We start from the raw sequence: 23,688 nt of genomic DNA, 5'->3' as shown, positions 1-23,688 counted from the left end.
TAAGATTACAAACGCACTGTCACAAAATGTTGGGTACCAGTAATGACGCACTGTAAACAAACCAGTAAAAACACTTGCTCGTACCTGATAATCGAAAAATTGCTTCAATCTGGATTCTTTAAAGTTAACACTGTTCAACAAATTCTATTTTATTTACAACTTTTGAAATTTTCATACACTTTAATGATCATGGGGCAAATAGAACAAATTTTTTTAATATTTTTTTTTTCTTTCAATTTTATTATAAAATTGTATAAAATTTATGAAACTGATATATATATTCCATATATTTGAAAATAAAAAGTAATTGCATTCATAAAACAACAATGACAATAATACATATATCAATGTTTACCTCATACATTGAATGAAAAAAAAAATGATAAACCATAGAAAATTATATAAGCGACAACCATTTGTTCTACTGTGATTCCCGCTTGAATGTAAAACCATGTCACATGACAGTCATGTGATTTCAAAAACACAAAATGGGGAAGCATGTGGTTACATATTTTTATTGGCCAAAGTGGATGTAGGACTGATAATCATCCAGGGAAGGGTAGAATGTTTTTGGCCTTAATAAAATGGCGGAATTTGCATCATCTTTAATAATTCAAGTAATGATAACATTTCTGGGCAGAGTTTAATGCATCTTTGTTGTAGTCAGATGACCTTCACCAACATGTTATGTACGGTAAATGTTGATGACGTCACGGCTTTTGTTTAGAAATATAAAACCGAAAACTAAATCGGTGCGTCATTTCTGGTCCGCGTCAAAACAGGTACCAAGACGATATCTAAAGAAGTCAGACGACTCCTTATTGACCTTTTAAGACGATTTTTACCATATTTCACTTTTTGATGAATATCTTATAAAAATCTTCCCCTCTGAAACCATATGCATTATTTAATCAAAGTTTCTCCCAATCATCATTTTGGTTATCTTGTTTAAAAAGGTCCAATGATCCCACAATTGCCAGACGACTTCTTTTTGGAGTAATTGCTTTTTGATTTTAATGTAAACATATTGCTTAAAACTATAACATGTATAATACATAGATAAACATGTAAGTTATACATTACCAAAATTGGTAATTATCAGCAAGACAAGATTCATAAATATTCATATTTTCATTTGAGACAGTGTGTCTGATAACTGATTGATAGTTGTCTGGTGTACTATTTTCTTGCTATTTGTGTAACGAAATATGCCAACTTCCCTAATCTGAAAACGACATTTCATGTTATACATGCATCATAAGTGTTGAAAACTGAATGTTCCAAAGCTTTACATGTTTGTACCTAGTTCTTCCTGGTACATATCTTCGTACAGAATAAGTACTTTGTTCATCCTGGTACATATCTAAATACATAATAAGTCATTTTCAAATCTCTATAAGATAAATTAGTACAACATATTTATGTCAATCTACATAGTTACACGTTAAAACCTTTAAATCTCCAAATGCAACCTTCGCTTTAATTCTAATCTGATTTTTAAAAAAGATTACTAGTATCTTTTAAATCAGAAACATGTCCTGTAATGGATTACTTTTACAAATTATGACTTGGATGGAGAGTTGTCTAATTGACTTTCATACCACATTTCCATTATCTATTGTTTGATAATATTGTTTGTAATCAATAAGTCATAAAGGAGGGGCGAAATATACCAAAGGGACAGCCATACTTATAGATAAAAAATAAACGGACATAACTGTAAACCAAATTTGAAGTGACCATGAAAAGCCAATTTTTATCAGCAACATTTAAAGTTTGCTTTACATTTAAAAAATCATTCTATTTTAAGCTTTAATATAAGTAGAGGATCTATAGAGCCTGTTGTTGCTTGCCATTTACCGCATACAACAGACAATTTATTACTTTCATCATATCAGCAGTTTATGTAATAAGTAAAGAAAGAGTCTAAAAAGACAATATTTATGGTGTCACAAGAGGCAGGGGTTATATTAACAGGTGATGTTTCATGCTAAGAAAGTGTCAATAGTGACATCTTATATGGCGATTAGGGGAGGGTCCTATTATATGTTAATTTAGCAGTCTTGTATTTATTCTAATTCAATTATATCTTTCTGTTGATATGATACTACTCAATTTAATTGTTAACATCATCAATTAAAGATGGTTTATACCGTTTTCTAACTATACATTAGTTTTCTCGTTGGAATTGTTTTACATTGTCATTTGTGGACTCATTGGCAATCATACCATATCTTCTTTTTTATATTGTAAATATGTGGCTAAGAAGTATTTTATTATAAAATATATTATTTTGTATCTGACAATTATTTGTTACATGATTTCATTTCATGTATATTTGCCTGTAGCAACCAACGACTAATCATATTATCTCATTCAAAGTTTGTACGATCACGGAAAATAATTGAATTAAATTGGATAACAGACAGTTTACCCTCTCGGTCTTAATGATAATATCATAGGAATTGGCAATATATCAAGAACCAATTCTGTTAACATTTTGGATATTGTTTCTAAAACTGTTCGAAAGAATCGTTCTCATGGTCGTTGAAAACATCGCAATCAAAGAAAATTTCGGACCAATCATACCAATATTTCGGACCTAATTTCTATTTAAAAAAACAACGGCAGACATTATCTGTTAACAACGCTCTGTTCATTACCGATTAATAAGTTAAATAAAGTTTAAGAGGATTGCAACACAATTTCATATAGCAGTCCTAAGTATGAAATCGTTCAAATTATAATGGCATATTGTTATTCTAAACTGTTTCCTAAAATTGATCGTCCTGAAGATCATAAAACATAAATTATCTATTCTTCTTGGTACACTTGGTACAATCAAAAACCTGATAATAAATTGTTCAAATAAGTCCTTCGAAAATAGTAGAATTAATTACTTTTGGAGTGTCAAAAACTCGTTGGAAGTACTTGATAAATTGCATGCTTAAATTGGTGAATTTGAATCTGTTCAAAGTTTTGATTTTTCTACCCTATATACCACATTACCTCACATTCTCATTTAGAAAAAGAAAAAATTCACACACCTAATTAAATGGGCATTTAAAAAGTCAGAATGTGAATATATATGTTCAAACTCTTTTAGGTCATTTTTTAGTAGCAATAAACAAAAAAAAATGTTTTGATACTATATCTGCCCTTGACTTTTTACTAGATAACATTTTTGTTCGCTTTGGAGATTCTGTATATCGTCAGGTTATCGGAGTTCCAATGGGGACTAACTGTGCACCACTTATTGCGGACCTGTTTTTGTATTGCTATGAGTTACAATTTATGAAAAAAATCAGCAAAGACCCATCGAAACAACATCTGATACACAAATTTAATAATACTTTTAGATATTTGGATGATATTTTGGCATTCAATAATGACGACTTCAGTATGTATACTAAAGAAATTTATCCTGTTGAACTTACTTTAAATAAAGCTAATACTAACAATGATTACTGCCCTTTCCTCGATCTTGATATATATATATATATCATTAACGGAAAGCTTAATACTAAAATTTATGATAAAAGAGATGATTTCTCATTTCCCATCGTTAATTATCCATTTTTAGATGGTGACGTTCCATTGTCACCATCTTACGGTGTTTATATATCTGAACTTGTACGATTCGCTCGTGTATGTAACAATGTTTTAGATAATAACGAGAGAAATTTATGTATTACTGAAAAATTATTACACCGGGGTTTTCGATATCACAAACTAGTCAAAACATTTACTAAATTTTATCATCGGTATAAGGACATCATTCGTAAAAATATATATCAACATGCAGACTTCTTATACGTTCAGGTATTTCACATCCAATTTTTTATGGAAATATTCTTTATAAAGCACAAAAATGTCAGTATTCACCTCAGAAGCTAACAAAACCTTTAAATAGACTTATTAAGAAGGGATATAGTTACGATACTGTTGTCAAGTCATTAAAGATTGCATATTTTGGCGTTAATATTGATTCACTTATAGGGTCTTTACATCGGAACTAAACACACTTATTATTAATAAACCAGTTGTTGGCATGACACGGGTTATGTTCTTCTCATATATGTTATGATGGTATGATACTAAACCCCTCACGGGGAGGACTGTGTCTGATATTCATATGATGAAGACATAATTTTGCAATCAGTTTAATTGAAGTCTGGAGCTGGCATGTCAGTTAACTGCTAGCAGTCTGATGTAATTTATGTATTATTGTCATTTTGTTTATTTTCTTTGGTTACATCTTCTGACATCAGAATCGGACTTCTCTTGAACTGAATTTTAATGTGCGTATTGTTATGCGTTTACTTTTCTGCATTGGCTAGAGGTATAGGGAGGGTTGAGATCTTACAAACATGTTTAACCCCGTCGCATTTTTGGGCCTGTCCCAAGTCAGGAGCCTCTGGCCTTTGTTAGTCTTGTATTATTTTAACTTTTAGTTTCTTGTGTACAATTTGGAGTTTAGTATGGTGTTCATTATCACTGAACTATAGTAGATATTTGTTTAGGGGCCAGCTGAAGGACGCCTCCGGTTGCGATAATTTCTCGTTGCATTGAAGACCTGTTGGTGACCTTCTGCTGTTGTCTGCTCTATGGTCGGGTTGTTGTCTCTTTGGCACATTCCCCATTTCCATTCTCAATTTTTTGTAATTTTTATAACTTGAATTTATCTGCAAGCATGTAACCTATTCTTGTAACTCATAATTATAAAGAAAATAAGATCAGTTTTTATAATGTGTTACTTTATTCTACGTATTTGTCAAATGCCGTGTTTGTTTTATTTCAAGCTTTTACGTGAGGGAGCAAAAATAACTGAACAGTAGTTGCAGTTTCTACAAAAAAGAAATTTAATGAAATGTAAAAGCAAAAGAGGCGAAATATACCAGAGAGACATTTATACTCATCAGTCGAAATTAAACTGATTACGTCATGGCTACAACACAAAAGAACAAACAGATAAACAAGAGTACAAAAAGCACAACATAGAAAACAAAGAATGAAAAAATGAACCCCAACAAAAACTGGGGTATTCTCATGTGATCCGGAAGGGTAAGCTACGTACTGTATTAGTGCTTATACTTGTAAATTTGCTGTTAATATGTTTCACTGCAGCCGAAACATAGCAAGAGCGTCCTTTAAAAGAGGTTAATCATTTCTGAATTTTAAAAAAAGTCCTAACTATTTTTCTTTTAAATTTTTTTTTGGCCAATATTTTTTTTGTAAAAGAAATCACAGAAAGGTAAAATATGTTTATGTATGTAATGTGAGTTTATAAGTAATGGCAAGGATCGATAGAGACCCTTTTCAATGGTGCCTATTGTGAGGAGGTAAATCAGCAGGTAGTGTTATAACAAAAGAAAAAGTCAAATAGAGACACTTTCTATCTTGCTTTGGTGGGAGCAGGTGATTTTTGCGTAAAGAAATGATCAATAGAGACACTTGCATGGTGCCAATAGGAAGAAAGAAATTTTATCATCAGGTTTAAATTATTCGGTTTTGGTTTGTTATCCATATTTTTACAAATGCCGTATATATAAACTCATCATAGATACCAGGACTAAATTTAGTATATACGCCAGACGCGAGTTTCGTCTACAAAAGACTCATTAGTGACGCTCGAATCCAAAAAAGTTAAAAAGGCCAAATAACGTACGAGGTTGCAGAGCATTGAGAACTAAAATTCCTAAAAGTTTTGCCAAATACATGTAAGGTAATCTATGCCTGAGGTAGAAAAGCCTTAGTATTTCAAAAAAAATTCAAAAATTTGTAAACAGTAAATTTACAAATATAACCATATACTACTGTTGACTTTATGTATTCATTCCAAAAGTTCGGGAATCTCAATCGTCATAATCTGATCTTTACAGAAAAAAGAGAAAAATATTATTAATGAAATCATAGGTATATCCCAATATGCTTTCATTGCTACCACTTTAACAAATAATATCAGAAAAGGAAGAAAAGGAAAACTTTTCAAAAGACATATAAAAAAAGAAGATGTGATATGATTGCCAATGGGAAAACTCTCCACAAGAGACCAAAATGACACAGAAAATGACAACTATAGGTCACCGCATGGCCTTCAACAATGAGCAAAGCCCATACCGCATAGTCAGCTATCGCAGACATATGTAATGACAATGTATAACAATTCAATCGAGAATTTCATGTATACCTCGGTTAGGGAGTTTTAACAAGTTAGAGTTGAAATAAAGTAATAAAATAAATAAGCTATAGAAGACAAAGTGAGAACTAAAAATAAACCATCTTTTCGAAAGCAGGATGAAATAAATATCATACCAAAAGAAATAATGAACTATTATGTACTAGATCAACAATTAGTTTTTGCGCGAGTTTGCCAGCCCCAAAAAAATGAGACTTCATAGAAAGCTGTAAACATGAATTACTATTGTGAAACCAGCTAGCTATAACAGTTGGCCGAATACCAGTCAAGCTGCCAACCAGTAATAATATTCATGAGCCTCGAATAATATTCATTGAAATATAAAAATAGAACGCTAACATAGAACTGATAATAACGGTTTTAACAGTTGATTTTAAAACTTACACGAGTAACACTAATGGTGACACGTGTGTAGTAGGATCGGCTAACCTTTCAAAGCACCAGAGATCACTCCGAGTTTTAATTAATTTTGATAGGTCTCGTGTGATAATTTTTAGCCTTACATGCCGACGTAACATTTTTACTGGTTTTAAATCAACTTAAGAACAACACAGTTGTAATATTATATACAATCGTTTTCGAGCAAACTGAACATCTCAGACTAAAGATAAGACCAAGTAACCCAACCTCTAGGAGCATTTTTTGCTATTGGGATTTTCCGAGTAGTACTGTATTTTTGTAAGTTTACTTTTTATCCCCTTAAACTTTCTTACTTTTTGGATATAGGGCAATTTAGCAAGAAATAGTAGGAAGATGAAGGGTATAGATATGGACGATATAGAAATTGACTTTCTTAATATGCATCTCTTCGCGTTCTTCAATTTCATGCTGAAATCTGGGTATCTAAGATTCATATAGATAAACAAATGTTATTTGGATAGGTAGAAAAAAATTGAAAAAAATAAAAAAAAAAAAACACACCCAAGATCCAATTTGTGTTAAGCTGGGTTTGAAATTGGCTCTTGTACTTTTAAGCTCCTTTGAATTACGTTTTTATTTGATCTCGAAAGAATGATTTATATAAATTAAGTGTTATATAATATAGACAAACTTTTAACAGATAACCATTTCATAAAACTTTTGTCATATTTAAATCAAATCATTTGTTTCTATCTCTCGCTAGTCGAGATGAGAATGTGTTGTATTGTGTTTTTTCTATCTGGCTTTTATAGAGTATTCATTGAAGACCTTGCTTTCATTTTTGTTTTGCATTTTAAAAATGATTGAGAAGGGTATACTTCAAAATGTTAAAAAATTGTTCCTTAAAATTTCAAATTAACCAGTTATCTGCTTTGATGCAATTGGGTCAATTATGCAAGAATTGGACTGTTTCACATTTCTGTAGCCCATAATAAACTGCATAAAAGATTCGATGACATTAAAACGCATTATGCCTTTTCTGAAACTTTCTGGTCACTATGCTCTGAAGAAAATATTTCAGCTTTTGATAATGGTTCTTTATTATTCAATATATTTCAAATGTATAGTCTGCTTTAATAAAATATATTTTTAAACTTTGTACAAGTTAAACCATTTCTTAGAAATATTGTGCAAATGTTATACCATGTACGAGATGTTTGTTTCAGTTTTGACAATGTTTTTGATGATTTTGTTTAGCTTATAGGTAGTATAGATATTAAATACTTCATTGTTGATTTTTAATATTTGAATAAAGTCTACATTGTTATACAATTAACATTTTAGACCAAAAAATTGTCTTTTTCTACGAAAAAAGGTTTAATCACAAAAGAACTAAACTCCGAGGAAAATTCAAAATTGAGAGTCCCTAATGAAATCTTAAAATCAAATGAAGGTTCGATTTCATTTGTTTTTGCCTGTAGTCTTTCTGTATAAACCATGTTTCATTTGTGACAGTTTGTCTGATGTCTATATCAAGTAAACACGTGTTGAGCGAGCATACAACTGACCTCTTATATTTTCTCTTCCTATTTTTAACCTAGATATGTTTGTGAACGTCTTTAATCTTGTCATACCTTGAACTCAGGGGATATTGAACCCTTCATGCTTATACAAAATATTCATTTCACATAACACGTTTGCAAGAGTGAACATTTACTTTTGCTAGAAATAATATCCGGAATTATAAATCATAATACGTGAAGATACCATGCTTAGTTTTGTTCAATCACATTATGTTGGTTCTTTTTTTAATCAGTATTCTAGAATTTCTTAGTTTTATACTAATCACATTTTAAGTAATATTTCTCAGTTTTAACAATATTTCGATAGTTTTGGCAAAAGTATAGGTATTATATGATTAATAGGTTAAACTTTGCGGAGATACGAGTTCTAATTATTGCAAAGAAAAGAAGAAAGAATCATCCATACATGTAGTTCATGTCGTAGTATGCATACTTTTGATCAGTTGCTACAGGCCGATATGTTTAAAATTTACATTGAGCTTTTTATTAAATTGACAATGAACTTTTATATAACTTTTAAAATAAGTCCATTTAAAAATTGCAAGAAAAACCTTTTCTATATGGACAAAAGCCTGTCCAAACATATAATTAACTGCCTTTTATATTGTAGATCTCAAAAAAGGAATGCTAGTTGTTTCGTAATCAGGTCGCTTTGTAATTAGATTGATTTTTAACTGTGACGTTTCGTACCTGGATTACATGACTTTTTTTTGTACGTTTAACATGTATGGTTAAAAAGTGTGTCTCTATTAGTTTTGTCTCTGGAAGTGTATACATCTCTCACAATTGTCTATATATTGAAGCAAAATTAAATTCTTAAGTTTTGTTCTTGTCATTTATTTTAAATAATCAAACTGTGCAACTAATAATAATAATATTGTAATATTTGTTTTAAATTTTGAATTTTTGGCTAATTGGTGATAACCCCTTATGGTTTTAAAACAGCAATTGACAAGTGATACAAGTTATTTAGGTGTAAAATGATGAAGAAGATGTTTAAAAATGGCTTAAGGTGGTACCCAACACTTTCACTAAAATTAATTTGACTCGTTTAATTTTCATAAAATTTTGTCAGAGTAAATCCTTTATCAAAAATATAAAAATTTCGAAAATTTTGAACCAACCGTTTTGTCAGAAAAATTACACTAGTTATATAGGAGTTTGACAAACACCAATTTTGATCATTGAGAAGCTATATATTCCCTTTACAACACAACGTAATTAAAACGTTAAGCTGACTTTACAGAGTTATCTCCCTGTAGTGTTAGGTACCACCTTAAAATGCTAGTCAGCATTGCTAGTTTTTGACATTTCGTCTGTGTGACCCAAATGTTGAATATTCCTTTAACAAAGCAGTGCCGCTGACAAGTAAAAAGTCATAGACTTGACGTTTAAATGAACATTTCGTAAAAATCTTTTCATTTCAAGTTCATTTGATATAGTTTTACCTAAAATCAACAATTGAGCCATGCAAACAATACCTATTAAGAATTTTGAGTTTTGTATGTAGCTCTTTCAATTTCAACTTTACAATGATTTTCACGATATTTGCCCAACTAGAATACTCTGAAAAAGGTTTTCAAAGAACAAAATTTTTCTATGTTCTTTTAATTCAAAATCAAATATTTAATGCTAATAAAGTCTCATTATACTCCAAACTGTTGTGATTTATATATTTTACTTATTTTGTATGGTGTTTTGCATAAAATAAAACATGATATTTACATGATTTCATTTTTTTCAGTTTACCTTGATAACGCATAATTTCTATTTCTCAGAAAGTACTGAAATCCACATTGAGCCGTTCCTTGCAGTGAATAAATGCCAAAAAATCAATATACCGGTAGCAGTTTTGTAGTTCACTGCTACATAGGTTTTCACCTGTACTTTCGAAACAACAGATCTTTGAAATTGTTCTCAAATACAATGCTACATAGAAATTATACATAAACATAAATAATATATGCATGTATGTGAAATTAGCATTTGATATTTTTACTACTCCGCATCAAGTAAACTTTTAAAAATCCTTCTGTTTTCCTGATAAATTATTCCAGATAAAAATCAATATTTTATTTAACCCAAAAACATAATTCAATTCAGCATAAACTTTAAATCAATTACAAGACATTGAATCAGAAAAAAATTCTGAAAATGAACTGTTTTATTAAACTCCATGTTTTAACATCCGTCGTAACCTTAAGTTGTTATAAATGACTGGTTTGACACATCTCGCTGAACACATAGGAAGTGGAAAGATCAGAGTTCAGTTTTATGCCCGCACAACATATTTTGCTTGAATAAGATAGAAGAAAACTGTCACAAATTAAAACATGGTTTATACGAAAACACAAAAAAAAAAATGTTCGTATTAATTGTACTTTTGTGTAATAATGCAGGCTTCTTTAAAATATTAGAACTAACCATTAACAGTTTGACATGTCGACTCCAGAAAGTCTTTTAAACATCACTAAATCTGTGTCAAAAATTTATAAAAAAAAGACAAAGGCAAAGTTAATTATCCAAACAATAAAACAATAATAAAATAATGCTTCTTAGCTCTAGTTTTATATATTGTGTAAAATTTAGTTTTTCATTCTCAAAATTGACAGAGGAGACCATCTTTATATTTTAAAATATTGAACAGTCCTAGTCTGATAATGACATTTTTTTTTAATTTATGAAAATATAATTGAAATCCAATACCTACCAGAAAAAAATCAAAGATTTAAAGAGTCGTCTAGCAAGGCAGAGATTGAGAAATTAATAGTGGTCAGATCTGAGCCAAGACCGTATGGGGTGTAAAACTACTTTTATGTTAAAACCTTAAATGCAAACTAATTGCAATCGAAAGAAAAAATACAACCATAAGTTTGTAGTAAATCGGTTATCATAAAACCATTAAACAATATAAGTGATAATAAGCAGAAAATCGTGAGGTAATTATGGTAACAGTAAACGGTAATGAATCAGTCTAATCTTTTGATTATTGTTCTCATGTTCTTGTATTTGTACTGTATTCCTGTCACCTATTGGTGTCATTTTAGTGTTATATTTAACATTGCCATAACAGTGCGAGGTTCGGCTAGCCACTAAATCAGGTTTAACTCACCATTGTTTCTTAAAATTTCCTGCACCCAGTCAGGAAAATGGCCATTGTTATATTATAGTTCATTTCTATGTGTGTTGAATTTTAGTGTTGTTTTACTGTTGTGCCGTTGTTTTCCTCTTATATTTGATGTGTTTCCCTCAGATTAAGTTTGTAGCCCGGACTTGTTTTTTTCTGCAATCGATTTATGAATTTCGAACAGCGGTATATTACTGTTGCCTTTTTTTATTATCCAATATATTTCAAATGTTTGTTCTTCTTTATTTAGATATATTTTCAAATTTAAAAGTGAAACCATGTAAAGCAATATGGTGTAAGTTTCATAACAAGTACGAGGTACTTTTGTACATATTATAACTTTTATTTTTGCAATGTAAAATCTATAACGTGTACAATATTTCTGTTTTTTTTATATTATTGGTGTTCAAATACTAAACTGATTTTAAGGCTTTAGTTTAAAATGCCAACAACTCTTTTAATCAACAAAACTAGACCGTCAGAACAATTGGTAACTCTCATATCTGAGGAAAGAAATGTATAACACAAGTGTTAAGTCTGATTTTTTCCAAAACTTGGCTATACCTTTAAGATTTAAAAGTTATTTTCCAATAAGTTTTTAATATGTTGGCCTCGAACATAACGGAAGACATATTTCTTGTAGAAATGCACATTTGTTGTAGTAAAAAGTGTACCATTAATTTAATTGCAAGAGATTTCGTACATACTTTTGAGATATAACCAAATACGATCACTTTCTTTTTAATTTTTGGGAGAGATCAACTGTTATATGCTTGTAAACTTGTTATATAATAATTTAAAACTGGCTGAAGTTTTAAATGATTCACCATCCTACCTGTGATACAAAGCGCAATAACTCAAGTTTTATACATGTTCAACTAGCAACTACATTTTTTTAAATCTACTTTATGTATGAATATTAGACAGTTTATTACTGCTAGCAATTATATCATCAATATGATCAGTGTACTGTAACAGATAAAGTCTGAAATTAAAAAAATCAAAACACACACGCACAGACGATACAAGTTATAAGAGCATTGAGACTACATAGCAAGAAAACAATTCTGTAAAACTAAGTCAATATTGCATATTTTAGAAAAAAAGGCCAAGAAAATATTAAGCTTTCGCAAAGACTGTCCTCATTATACATGATATAATTTAATTTTGAATGAAACACGTCTTCTGATTGGCTGACGTTATTTTGTTATCAGACCATAGACATAATTTAGTCATGTGACCGTGACGTCATCAACGTTTTTCGTGGTTTTCTACGGTTTAAAATGGAATTTAGAATTAAATTATAAGAAACGACTGTAATATTTTTTCTGTCTATTCGAAATAACATAAAAAATGTGGTGCACACTGTTAAATAACGCGCGTAGTGTGCACCAAATTTTTTATGTTATTTCTTCATAAAAAGAAAAAATATTACAGTCATTCCTTAAATAACAAAAAAATATAATAAATACGAACAACCTTTTTTGAAGCATGAAGAAAAAGTATCAGCGCACAAGAAAACTTAAATGTACAACAACTTTATCAAAAACAAGTTTAATGAAACCTTAGAATGCTATTGACAACATCTGGTAATTAACATAAAGACGCAATTAAGTAAAATTATTCTACGAATGCTAAATCGGTAGATCTTGAACAACTTACTTTTGGCTAAATATATAAAATAGAGAATAGAAATAAAGAATGTGTCAAAGAGAAAACAATAGACGTCAAGTTGGTTACTTATTCCTTATTCGTTACTTATTCCGTATTCGTTACTTATGCCTTATTCCTTATTCGTTACTTATTCATTATTCCTTTTTCGTTACCTATTCGTTACTTATTCCTTATTCCTTATTCGTTACTTATTCGATTTTTGATATCCTTTCCCCTTTTTAATTGTTTATATTCTTCTATCTCGTAATAGCTCTAAATTTGAAGAGGTAAAATGACACTTTTATCACCTATTCATACGTGTTTGTGCTCAAACGATCCTGTTACTTTATGTTCGATACCTATTTGTTCCTTATTTGATTTTTACCGGCTCTACCTTTTAACTGCTTTATATTCGTACCTTTGAAGATGGTTCTTGGTACGATGAGTTGAAATAACCCTTTTCGCGCTTGTATAAAAAAGAAGATGTGGTATGATTGCCAATGAGACAACTCTCCACAATAGACAAAAATGACACAGAAATTAACAACTATAGGTCACGGTACGGCCTACAACAATGAGTAAAGTCCATACCGCAAAGTCAGCTATGAAAGGCTCTGACCTGACAATATAAAAAATTAGCATGTACGTACCCGTTTTAGCGCTCAGCTGATACCCTGTTACTTATTCGCTTATAATACGTGTGCTATACGTTGCACCTTTTAAAATAAATATTGTGTGTGTCTCTGGTGGTAACTTTGGGTTTTTTAAGATGAAATACCCCTATTAGAACATATGTACCCGTTTCAGCGCTCGACTGTTACCCTGTTACTTATTCGTTACGTATTCGCTTTTAATACGTTTCTTTTCGTTGCACTTTTAACAAGAAATATTTTCGTGTCTCTTGTGGTAACTATGTGTTCATAGAGGTGAACTATCCCTATTAGCACGTATGTACCAGTTTCAGCGCTCGACTGATACTCTGTTACTTATTCGTTCCTTATTCACTAATAATACGTGTGCTATACGTTGCACTTCTAAAAAGAAATAGTTTCGTGTCTCTGGTGGTAACTATGTGTTCTAAGAGGTGAAATATCCTTATGAGCGCGTGGGTACCCGTTTCGGCGCACGACTGATACCCTGTTACTTATTCGTTCCTTATTCGCGTACAATACGTGTGATATACGTTGCACCTTTTTAAAAATGATTTTCAATTGATTTATTGTCTCTGTTGGTAGATTTGGTTTCTGAGAGGTGATATTATATGTTATTCAGGTCTCAGACAGGGTATATACTGTGACATTCCCGGCTTAGGGCTTATATCCCCTGAGCCGAAGGCGAAGGGGATATAAGCCCTAAGCCGGGAATGTCACAGTATATACCCTTTCTGAGACCTGAATTACACATATATTACGGATTACCCCTGACTTAATGTTATTTTCCAGTGCAGGTATTTGTTGACAACACATATATTGAAAAACCCAACCTGATATGTTCGGCATACGTGAAGGATTTTCTAATTTGCTGTGAAAATAATTTTATCGTGTATGTAATAATTTATAATAACACTTTTAACATTAAATTTAAGTATTAAAAGTGTAAAATGCGTGATTTTGTATCAAAAATGTATTATTGACTGAAGCACGTCATTATTTTCCCTCTGTAAACCTCTGACAGTCTAATAGCTTTTGACTACGTCACATAGTAACCGGTGTTATGATGACGTTTTTGAGGTTCCAATTGGGGATAAAAACGTCGTATATACCCCGGCAGTATCCTGAATATATACTGACATCTCTGTGTTGTTATCCAATCACAAACCTCGACACATTTGTAATCCGTAATATAACTCTATAAGCGCGTATGTACCTGTTTCTGCGCTCAACTGTTACCCTGTTACTTATTCGTCACTTATTCGCTTATAATACATGTGTTATACGTTGCACTTTTAATAAGAAATAGTTTCGTGTCTCTGGTGGTATCTATGTGTTCCTAGAGGTTACATATCCCTATGAGCGCGTATCTACCCGTTTCAGCGCTCGACTAATACCCTGTTACTTATTCGTTCCTTATTCCTTTATAATACGTGTGCTATACGTTGCAATTTTAAAAAGAAATAGTTTCGTGTCTCTGGTGGTAACTATGAGTTCTAAGAGGTGAGATACCCTAATGAGCGCGTGTGTACCTGTTTCAGCGCACGACTGATACCCTGTTACTTATTCGTTCCTTATTCGCGTACAATACGTGTGATATACGTCGCATCTTTTTAAAAATGATTTTCAATTGATTTATTGTCTCTGTTGGTAGAATTGGTTTCTGAGAGGTGATATAACTCTATAAGCGCGTATGTACCTGTTTCTGCGCTCAACTGTTACCCTGTTACTTATTCGTCACTTATTCGCTTATAATATATGTGTTATACGTTACACTTTTAATAAGAAATAGTTTCGTGTCTCTGGTGGTAACTATATGTTCCTAGAGGTTACATATCCCTATGAGCGCGTATATATCTACCTGTTTCAGCGCCCGACTAATACCCTGTCTTATTCCTTTATAATACGTGTGCTATACGTTGCACCTTTTGAAAAAGAGATTTTTTTTTGTTTTTATTGTCTCTGGTGGTAATTTTGGATTCTTAAAGGTAAAATAACCCTATTAGCTCGTATATTCCCGTTTCAGCGATCAATTTATACCCTGTTACTTTTTAGTATTTTAACTGTTTAACTTGTGAGCTTGTGCTTTCATGAAACTTTATTTATAATGCTTTTCAGGAGAAAAAATATAAATAATATAACAAACGTAGGAATCACGGGTAACATTCTGTTTATCAGGATAATAATCGAGAAGAAATGATTAACGGTGGTCAAGCATTGCGATCAGGTCGTGCATGATTTGGTATACAAATAGGATCGTGAATGAAATATTATGCTCAGTCATGATTAAATAATCTTATTTAATAAATTATGAAAAATATTGGAAAATAAAACTGTTTGTCAAATTAGACCGTTAGTTTTCTCGTTTGAATTGTTTTATGTTGTCATTTCGGGACCATTTATAGCTGACTATGCGGTATTGGCTTTGCTCATTGTTGAAGGCAGTACGGTGACCTATAGTTGTTTATTGCTGTGTCATTTTGGTCTCTTTTGGAGATTTGTCTCATTGGCAATCATGCAACATTTTCTTCTTTATATTCAAAATTTAGATAAGTATTTTTTTTTACACCAGAGTGCCACGCTAAAATGTATCGCCTTCTTTACTAATCACTGATATTAAGTTAATTATCCTAAATATAAAGCTTTACCTCATCTATCACATAAACTTAACATGATCTAAGAAAATGAGGTCACGGTTATATAAATCAAACAAGAAATACATGTACACCTTACAATCATTCATTGATACACTAAGTATAGTTGACCTATAATTGCTTATAGTTTCTATGAGACAGACTTAACCAAGAAAACTCTCCAGCAATGAACAGTGCAAAAAAAATCTGTCAGACTGACATGCATATCCTTCAACATTTCCATACACCAAATATAGTTGATCTATTGCATATAGTGTTATAAAAAAATAATTTCAAAACTTTGACCACTGAACAATGAAAATTAGGTCAAATTCAGATGACACTTGCTAGCTAAACATGTGTACCTTACAATCATTCCATACACCAGATATAGTAAACATATTGCATATAGTATAAGAAAAACAGACCGAAACACAAAAACCTAACTATAACCACTATACTATAAAAATTATGTCCAGGCTAGATAGCACCTGGAAATTGGACATGTACACCTTACACTTATTCCTTACACCGAATTTACTAGACCTATTTCTTATAGTATCAGAGATATGGACTTGACCACCAAAACTCAACCTTGTTCACTGATCCATGCAATGATCAAGTATAAACTGTCTGACGGGCATGAGGACCTTGCAAGGTACGCACATACTGAATACAGTGATCCTTTTTATCATTATAAGAGAGAAATTAGCTCTACAACAAAATTACAATTTTTCCAAGTAGTCACTGAACCATGCAATTGAGGTCAATGAGGTCAATGGTCATGTGACAGACGTCACGAAAACTTAGTAACATGAGGCATCTATATATAAAGTATGAAGCATCAAGGTCTTCCACCTTCTAAAATATTAAGCTTTAAAGAAGTCAGCTAACTCCGCCGCCGCAGGATCACTTCATTATGTCAAGCTTTCTGCGACAAAAGTCGCACGTTTGATAAATTATAAAGGGCAGATTTCTATTCGAAATTTCAGAGAAGTTAGAATGTAAATAAATATGATTTTTTTTCTTCAAATTTCAAATACATAAACTATTTATTCCTTAGAAATATCGTTCAATATTACTGTAATAGTTCTGAAAGTTATTCTGATTCAGTTTACAAAAGTGGTAATATTTGAAAAAAAAAAAAAAAAAAAAAAAAAAACAACATAATTTAACAATATAATATATTGGTGTCTGTCCGCCCTGCATAAGTTTTATTTTGTTTGAAAAGTTAAGATTGTCTCATCTGATGCCCATTAGTTTTTAAAATGTTTTTATGCAGTCATATCTATAAAACGAAAATCCTTGCTGAAGTTTGTAAAATTTGATAAAAGAAATTTGTTTAAAACAAAATAGCAGATAAACAACTGTCATAAATTATTTCTGATTTGGCACAGGCATTTTTCTAAACAAATTGTGGTTTTCTTTATTCCATAATAATGTCAAATCAGGGGATCAAAACTAACATACTGAATTGTTTTTACGTTGACATAATTATATGGAACCTAGCAGCATGCATCGCAGACATACAATCCAGCTTTATTTAACGTTCAATATATATCAGAAGATGTGGTATATGAGTGCCAATGAGACAACTCTCCATCTAAGTCACAATTCGTAAAAGTAAATCATTATAGGTCAAAGTTTGGACGTCAGCACGCAGCCTTGGCTCACACAGAACAAACATGCTAACAATCGATTTAAACAAATACGCAAGCCAAAAAAAAAGTTTATACATGTAGTTAATTATACAGTCAGTATAGTTAAGCATAACTAAGTAGCCCCTTGAGTGACTATTGAACTTGTGTGCATGATTTTCAAACTGGCGCGCATGACTTCCAAACACGTGCACACGACTTTCCATGATGGTGTTTGCGAACTTCAAGATCTGGTGCGCATGACTTTTGAACAGGATTTCATGACTTCAAACTGTTGCGCATGACTATAAAATTGTGCGCAGGATTTTCAAACTGTCGCGCACGACTTTCGTAGATGATGTGAAACTTTACGAACTGGCGCACATGACTTTCAAACTTGTGCACATATCTTTCAAACTTAGGCACATCTAATAACTTTCAAACTTGTTCAGTTTCACAAGTCGAGCGCACTAGATTTTGAAAGTTATGCGCACCAGTTTTTAAATATATATGTGCGCACCAGCTTAAATGTTCGGCAAATAAAGATATTTCTGTTAACTTGGCACTTAAGGGGCTCCACGAGAGACTCTTCTCATAATGACATATACGCTAATCCGATCAAGTTCATAAAAATATAAAATATAAGTAAAAAGATAGACAAAAGATCACAAAGGAAACTACGCTTAATAAATTATTATGCGTCCTTATCGCATTGCTGGACGAACCCACATTAAGAACGTTAAAAGTAAAAAATCTGAAAGCTATATGAATATATACCGAACCACGACAAGAGGAATACGATCAAATGGAATATAATTCTATATTTGTACAAAGTAAATCAAAGTGCTGAAGTACTGAACATTGGATGACCGCAAGTTCTTGTGGATGGTCCGACAAGCACTTGTCCCAGTAAATAAATTCACATCTCTATATCTAAAAGTGAGGTTAATGTACAGATATATTTTATTTCTTAGGGCGTGGATGATAAATTAATGACAGGAAATTATACCTCATCGTAATGACTATTATATTGTAGGTTTATTATAGTGATATACTATATATTAATATTTGTATTATTATAGTTCCATGTATTTATAATTTCCATATATTTGTATTATAATTCTATTCCACTTTATTAATAATAGTGCTGTGCAAGTGCACGGTTGACACTCTTCTGTAATAATTCGATTTGTCTAATAGATTGGATTTGAGAAGGCATTAGTATTTTCCCGTTTAATCTCCCATGCAGAGTTATCGTTCTCTAAGATTGCAAACGTTCTTTAGATACTCTTCCGAATGCGTGTGCTTAGATAGTAATGATTTTTTTTACTTATATGTATTCAAAGATACATATATATCTAAAAAAAAAAAATTCTATAATTGACGCCCGTAGAGGTCCTTTTTTTTTGAAAATCAACTTTATATCTAGACACGTTTTTTTAGATATTGTTATAACTCTCGAGGTAAATAAAGGGTTGAATCCAGAAAAAAATAAATGAAAGATTGTTGTTCATTCTTATGAAAACAGAACAGGGTATCAATCAAGAGCTTAAACGGATACATACGCACTAGTAGGGCTTTTCTACCTGTAAGAGACAATAGTTACCACCAGGGACAAGTAAAAAATTGAAAATCTATTTTTAAAAGGTGCAGCGTATAACACACGTATTATGAGTGAAATAGGAAAGAATAAGTAAGAGTATCAGTCGTGCACTGAAGCAGGTACATACGCGTTAATAGGATAATTTCACCCCTTATAACCACACACTACCACCAGAGACAAGAAATAGAAGAAAAAAATCTCTTTTTTAAAAAGAGCAACGTGTAACACATGTATTATAAGCGAATAAGGAACGAATAAGTAACAGGGTATCAGTCGAGCACTGAAACGGGAACACAAGTTCTAATAGGGGTATTTCTCCTTTAAAAACCCAACGTTACCACCAGAGACACGAAAATATATCTTTTTTAAAAGTGCAACGTATAACAAACGTAATATAAGCGAATAAGTAACGAATAAGTAACAGGGTAACAGTCAAGCTCTGAACGGGTGCATACGCGCTTATTGAGTTATATCACCTCTTAGAACCCACATCTACCACCAGAGACAAGAAAACAATTGAAAATCATTTTTTAAAAGGTGCAACGTAAAACACACGTATTATACGCGAATAAGTAACAGGGTATCAGTCGTGCGCTGAAACGGTTATATAAGCGCTCATAGGGGTATTTCACCTCTAGGAACATATAGTTACCACAAGAGACACGAAAATGTTTCTTTTTAAAAGTGCAACGTATAACAAACGTATTATAAGCGAATAAGTAACGGATAAGTAACAGGGTAATAGTCGAGCGCTGAAACGGGTACATATGCTCTTATAGAGTTATATCACCTCTTAGAACCCAAATCAACCACCAGAGACAAGAAAACAATTGAAATTCATTTTTTTAAAAGGTGAAACGTATAACACATGTATAATACGCGAATAAGAAACGAATAAGTAACAGGGTATAAGTTGAGCGCTGGAACGGGTACATACGCGCTAATAGGGGTATTTTAGCTCTAAGAACACAAAGTTACCATCAGAGACAGGACAATATTTCTTTTTAAAATTGCAACGTATAACAAACATATCATAAGCGATTAAGTAACGAATACGTAACAGGGTGACAGTTGAGCACTGAAACAGGAACATAAGTTCGAATAGGGGTATTTCTCCTTTTAAACCCAACGTTACCACCAGAGACACAAACATATTTCTTTTTAAAAAGTGCAACGTATAGCACACGTATTACAGTGTATACGTGAATAAGGAATGAATAAGTAAGAGGGTATTAGTAGAGCGCTGGAACGGGTACATACGCGCTAATAGGGGTATTTTAGCTTTCAAAACACAAAGTTATCATCAGAGACACGACAATATTTCTTTTTAAAAGTGCAACGTTTAACAAACGTACTATAAGCGATTAAGTAACGAATACGTAACAGGGTAACAGTCGAGTGCTGAAATATGTACATACGCACTCATAGAGTTATATCACCTCTTAGAACCCAAATCTACCACCAGAGACAAGAAAATATTTCTTAATAAAAGGGGTATTTCAGCTTTCAAAACACAAAGTTATCATCAGAGACACGACAATATTTCTTTTTAAAAGTGCAACGTATAATACACGTATTATACGCGATTAAGGAACGAATACGTAACAGGGTAACAATCGAGCGCTGAAACGGGTACATACGCGCTCATAAGGGTATTTCACCTCTAGGAACACATAATGACCACCAGAGACACGAAAATATTTCTTTATAAAAGTGCAACGTATAACAAACGTATTAAAAGCGAATAAGTAACAGCGTCAGTTGAGCGCTGAAACGGGTACGTACACGCTTTTTTTTACATTGTCATGTCGGACCCTTTCATATCTGACTATGCGGTATGGACTTTGCTCATTGTTAAAGGCCGTACCGTGACCTATAGTTGTTAATTTCTGCAGTGTCATTTTGGTCTATTATGGAGAGTTGTCTCATTGGCAATCATACCACATCTTCTTTTTTATACAAGCGCTTAAAGGGTGATTCACCTCTTCGTACCAAGAACCATCTTCAAACGTACGAGTATAAAGCAGTTAAAAGGTAGAACAGGTAAAAAATCAAATAAGGAACAAATAAGTATCGAACATAAAGTAACAGGATCGTTTGAGCACAAAGACGTATTTATAAATAGGTGATAAAAGTGTCATTTTACATCATCAAATTTAGAACTATTACCATAGAGAAGAATATAAACAATCAAAAAGGGTGAAGGATATTAAAAATCGAATAAGTAACGAATAAGGAATAAGTAGCGAATATGTAACGAATAAGGAATAAGTAACAAATAGGTAACGAATAAGGAATAAGGAATAAGTAACGAATAGGTAAGGGATATAAGCCGATAACAGTCCATTCTGTAAAATATTGGACAGGTCTGAGGCCGCAGGCCGAAGACCTGTTCAATATTTTACAGAATGGACTGTTAGAGGCTTATATCTTACTTAAAACATTGTTTAACACGTCGATAAAAGTTAAAATAAAAGAAAAGCCAGCAAAGATTTATTTTCATCAAGTATGAAAATTGTTTTGTGAATAAACTTTCTTTACATTAAAATATATCCTACATGTTGGCCCCTTTAAACAATAACTAAACTTAATACAAATAGACAAAAAGAAAGTACAGCTGAAGGTAAACAACATGTATTGCTACATGAAGAATAACAGTAAGACACAGGGTATGTGTATCGTGATTTTTACGTGCGCAAGGACTACTCACATTTTCTGCTCATAGTGTCCGTGATTACATACGGTTTGTGTTTCAAAATGGATAAAGTGATGAAAGTATATTTTAAATGCAAAAACGAAGAAAAAGATGTCGTTGCATGTATTAGTGATTGTGTTGTTTCAAACTTTGGATTAAAATCAAATGTGTAATTGGAATCTATTCAGATACAGTATTCAGTGTGGATTACAAAGAGGATATAGACAAAGCAGCTAACAATGGTTAGTTTTATATATATTATATTTCAAAATGTAGTCCTCCTCTTTTAGTTTCTTGTTTCTTCTTGGGTTTTATTTTTACCAAGTGAATGAAAAAAGAAAAAGAATAGGATATGAAAACAGGTTCTTGTTGAACCATATCGAGTGCACCGCAGTCGATTTTATTACAAATACATATTAATTAATCTGAACAAATGAAGAAATAGCAACATGCAATCAGTTATATTCTTTTATTGGATTTTTCAAGAGACTGTACCCAAACGGTACCACCTGAATACACCCCCCCCTTTTCTGTTTTTTTTCTTTCTGCAAGGTCGTGTCGCTCTTTTTTTTCGTTTATTTGTTTATTGAGTCCTTTGTGTTTTATAAATGTTACCGAAATATATTCTTGTCTCGATCTTCTTTTGAAAAAAAAATCTCTCATAAAACGATCACTGCAAAAAAGTGCGAATCGGAAACACGATTGGTTTGTTTGACAGATAAAATGCGGTAATGTGTTCCTTTATTCTACTTTCCATATTCATCGTGGTTCATGAGCGAAGTGTAGCATTATATTTATATTTAAGCAATAATATCAGACTTAAAAAAACAATATTTCTTAATCAAATTAGAAACTTGAATATTATTAAAACTATTATAGTCCCCTAGTTCATGAAGGAAGTTCAAAATTCGCACTTTCTACACAGGATAAGGTTTAGTTTGTTCATGGCCCTTGTATTGTAGCATGATCTATCAAATTAAAAAATAATTACTTCATTGCTTTATTCATTTTTAATTGTAGTTGAAACTGATGTTAGGAAGAATAAGAGCAACACCAGAGGTCAATTTTGATAGTCTAAAGACGGATGAGGATAACTCTTTTGAAAAAAGAAATAAATTCATAAAATCCAAAGAACAAGACTTTCAACGAGCATAATCAACTTATTGAATTAGTCTTAAAAGAGACAACCCCAAAACACGAGAAAATGGCTGTGATATTAGTATTGGATGTGTTAAAAATCAATTTGAAAGTGATTTCTTTTCCTCAAGAAACCGTTTTGATGAGTGACAAAGTTATTGTATTGGAAAGTGACTTTAATAAAATGTTTTTATTTAACTGTCATTTGTTCTTTGGTTGTATTTAATGTTTACAAGATGAAAACAATTGGGGTATTAATAGGTTTTTTATTTGAGTGATTTAACTATCATTTACCTGTAAGAATCAGTTATGCTACTTTAGCTGTCCAATATTTTTAAGAAAGAGGAGGGCTATTCTTAAAAATATTGGACAGCTAAAGGTGACATAATGGTTTCTTACAGGTAAATGATA

At 31.8% G+C, this 23,688-nt stretch overlaps 1 long non-coding RNA gene across 1 annotated transcript; it reads left to right on the top strand.

Moving 5' to 3' along the window:
- The first annotated feature begins 22,184 nt into the window (after window positions 1-22,184).
- LOC139485886 (uncharacterized) lies at window positions 22,185-23,475 on the top strand. The gene is made up of 2 exons (XR_011655420.1): window positions 22,185-22,382; window positions 23,161-23,475. It is a non-coding gene; the product is annotated as an uncharacterized lncRNA (long non-coding RNA).
- Window positions 23,476-23,688: the final 213 nt, after the last annotated feature.

The sequence above is a fragment of the Mytilus edulis genome, chromosome 8 (assembly GCF_963676685.1).
Source record: "Mytilus edulis chromosome 8, xbMytEdul2.2, whole genome shotgun sequence".
Classification (NCBI taxonomy): domain Eukaryota; kingdom Metazoa; phylum Mollusca; class Bivalvia; order Mytilida; family Mytilidae; genus Mytilus; species Mytilus edulis.
This window is presented reverse-complemented; position numbering and strand designations above follow the sequence as displayed.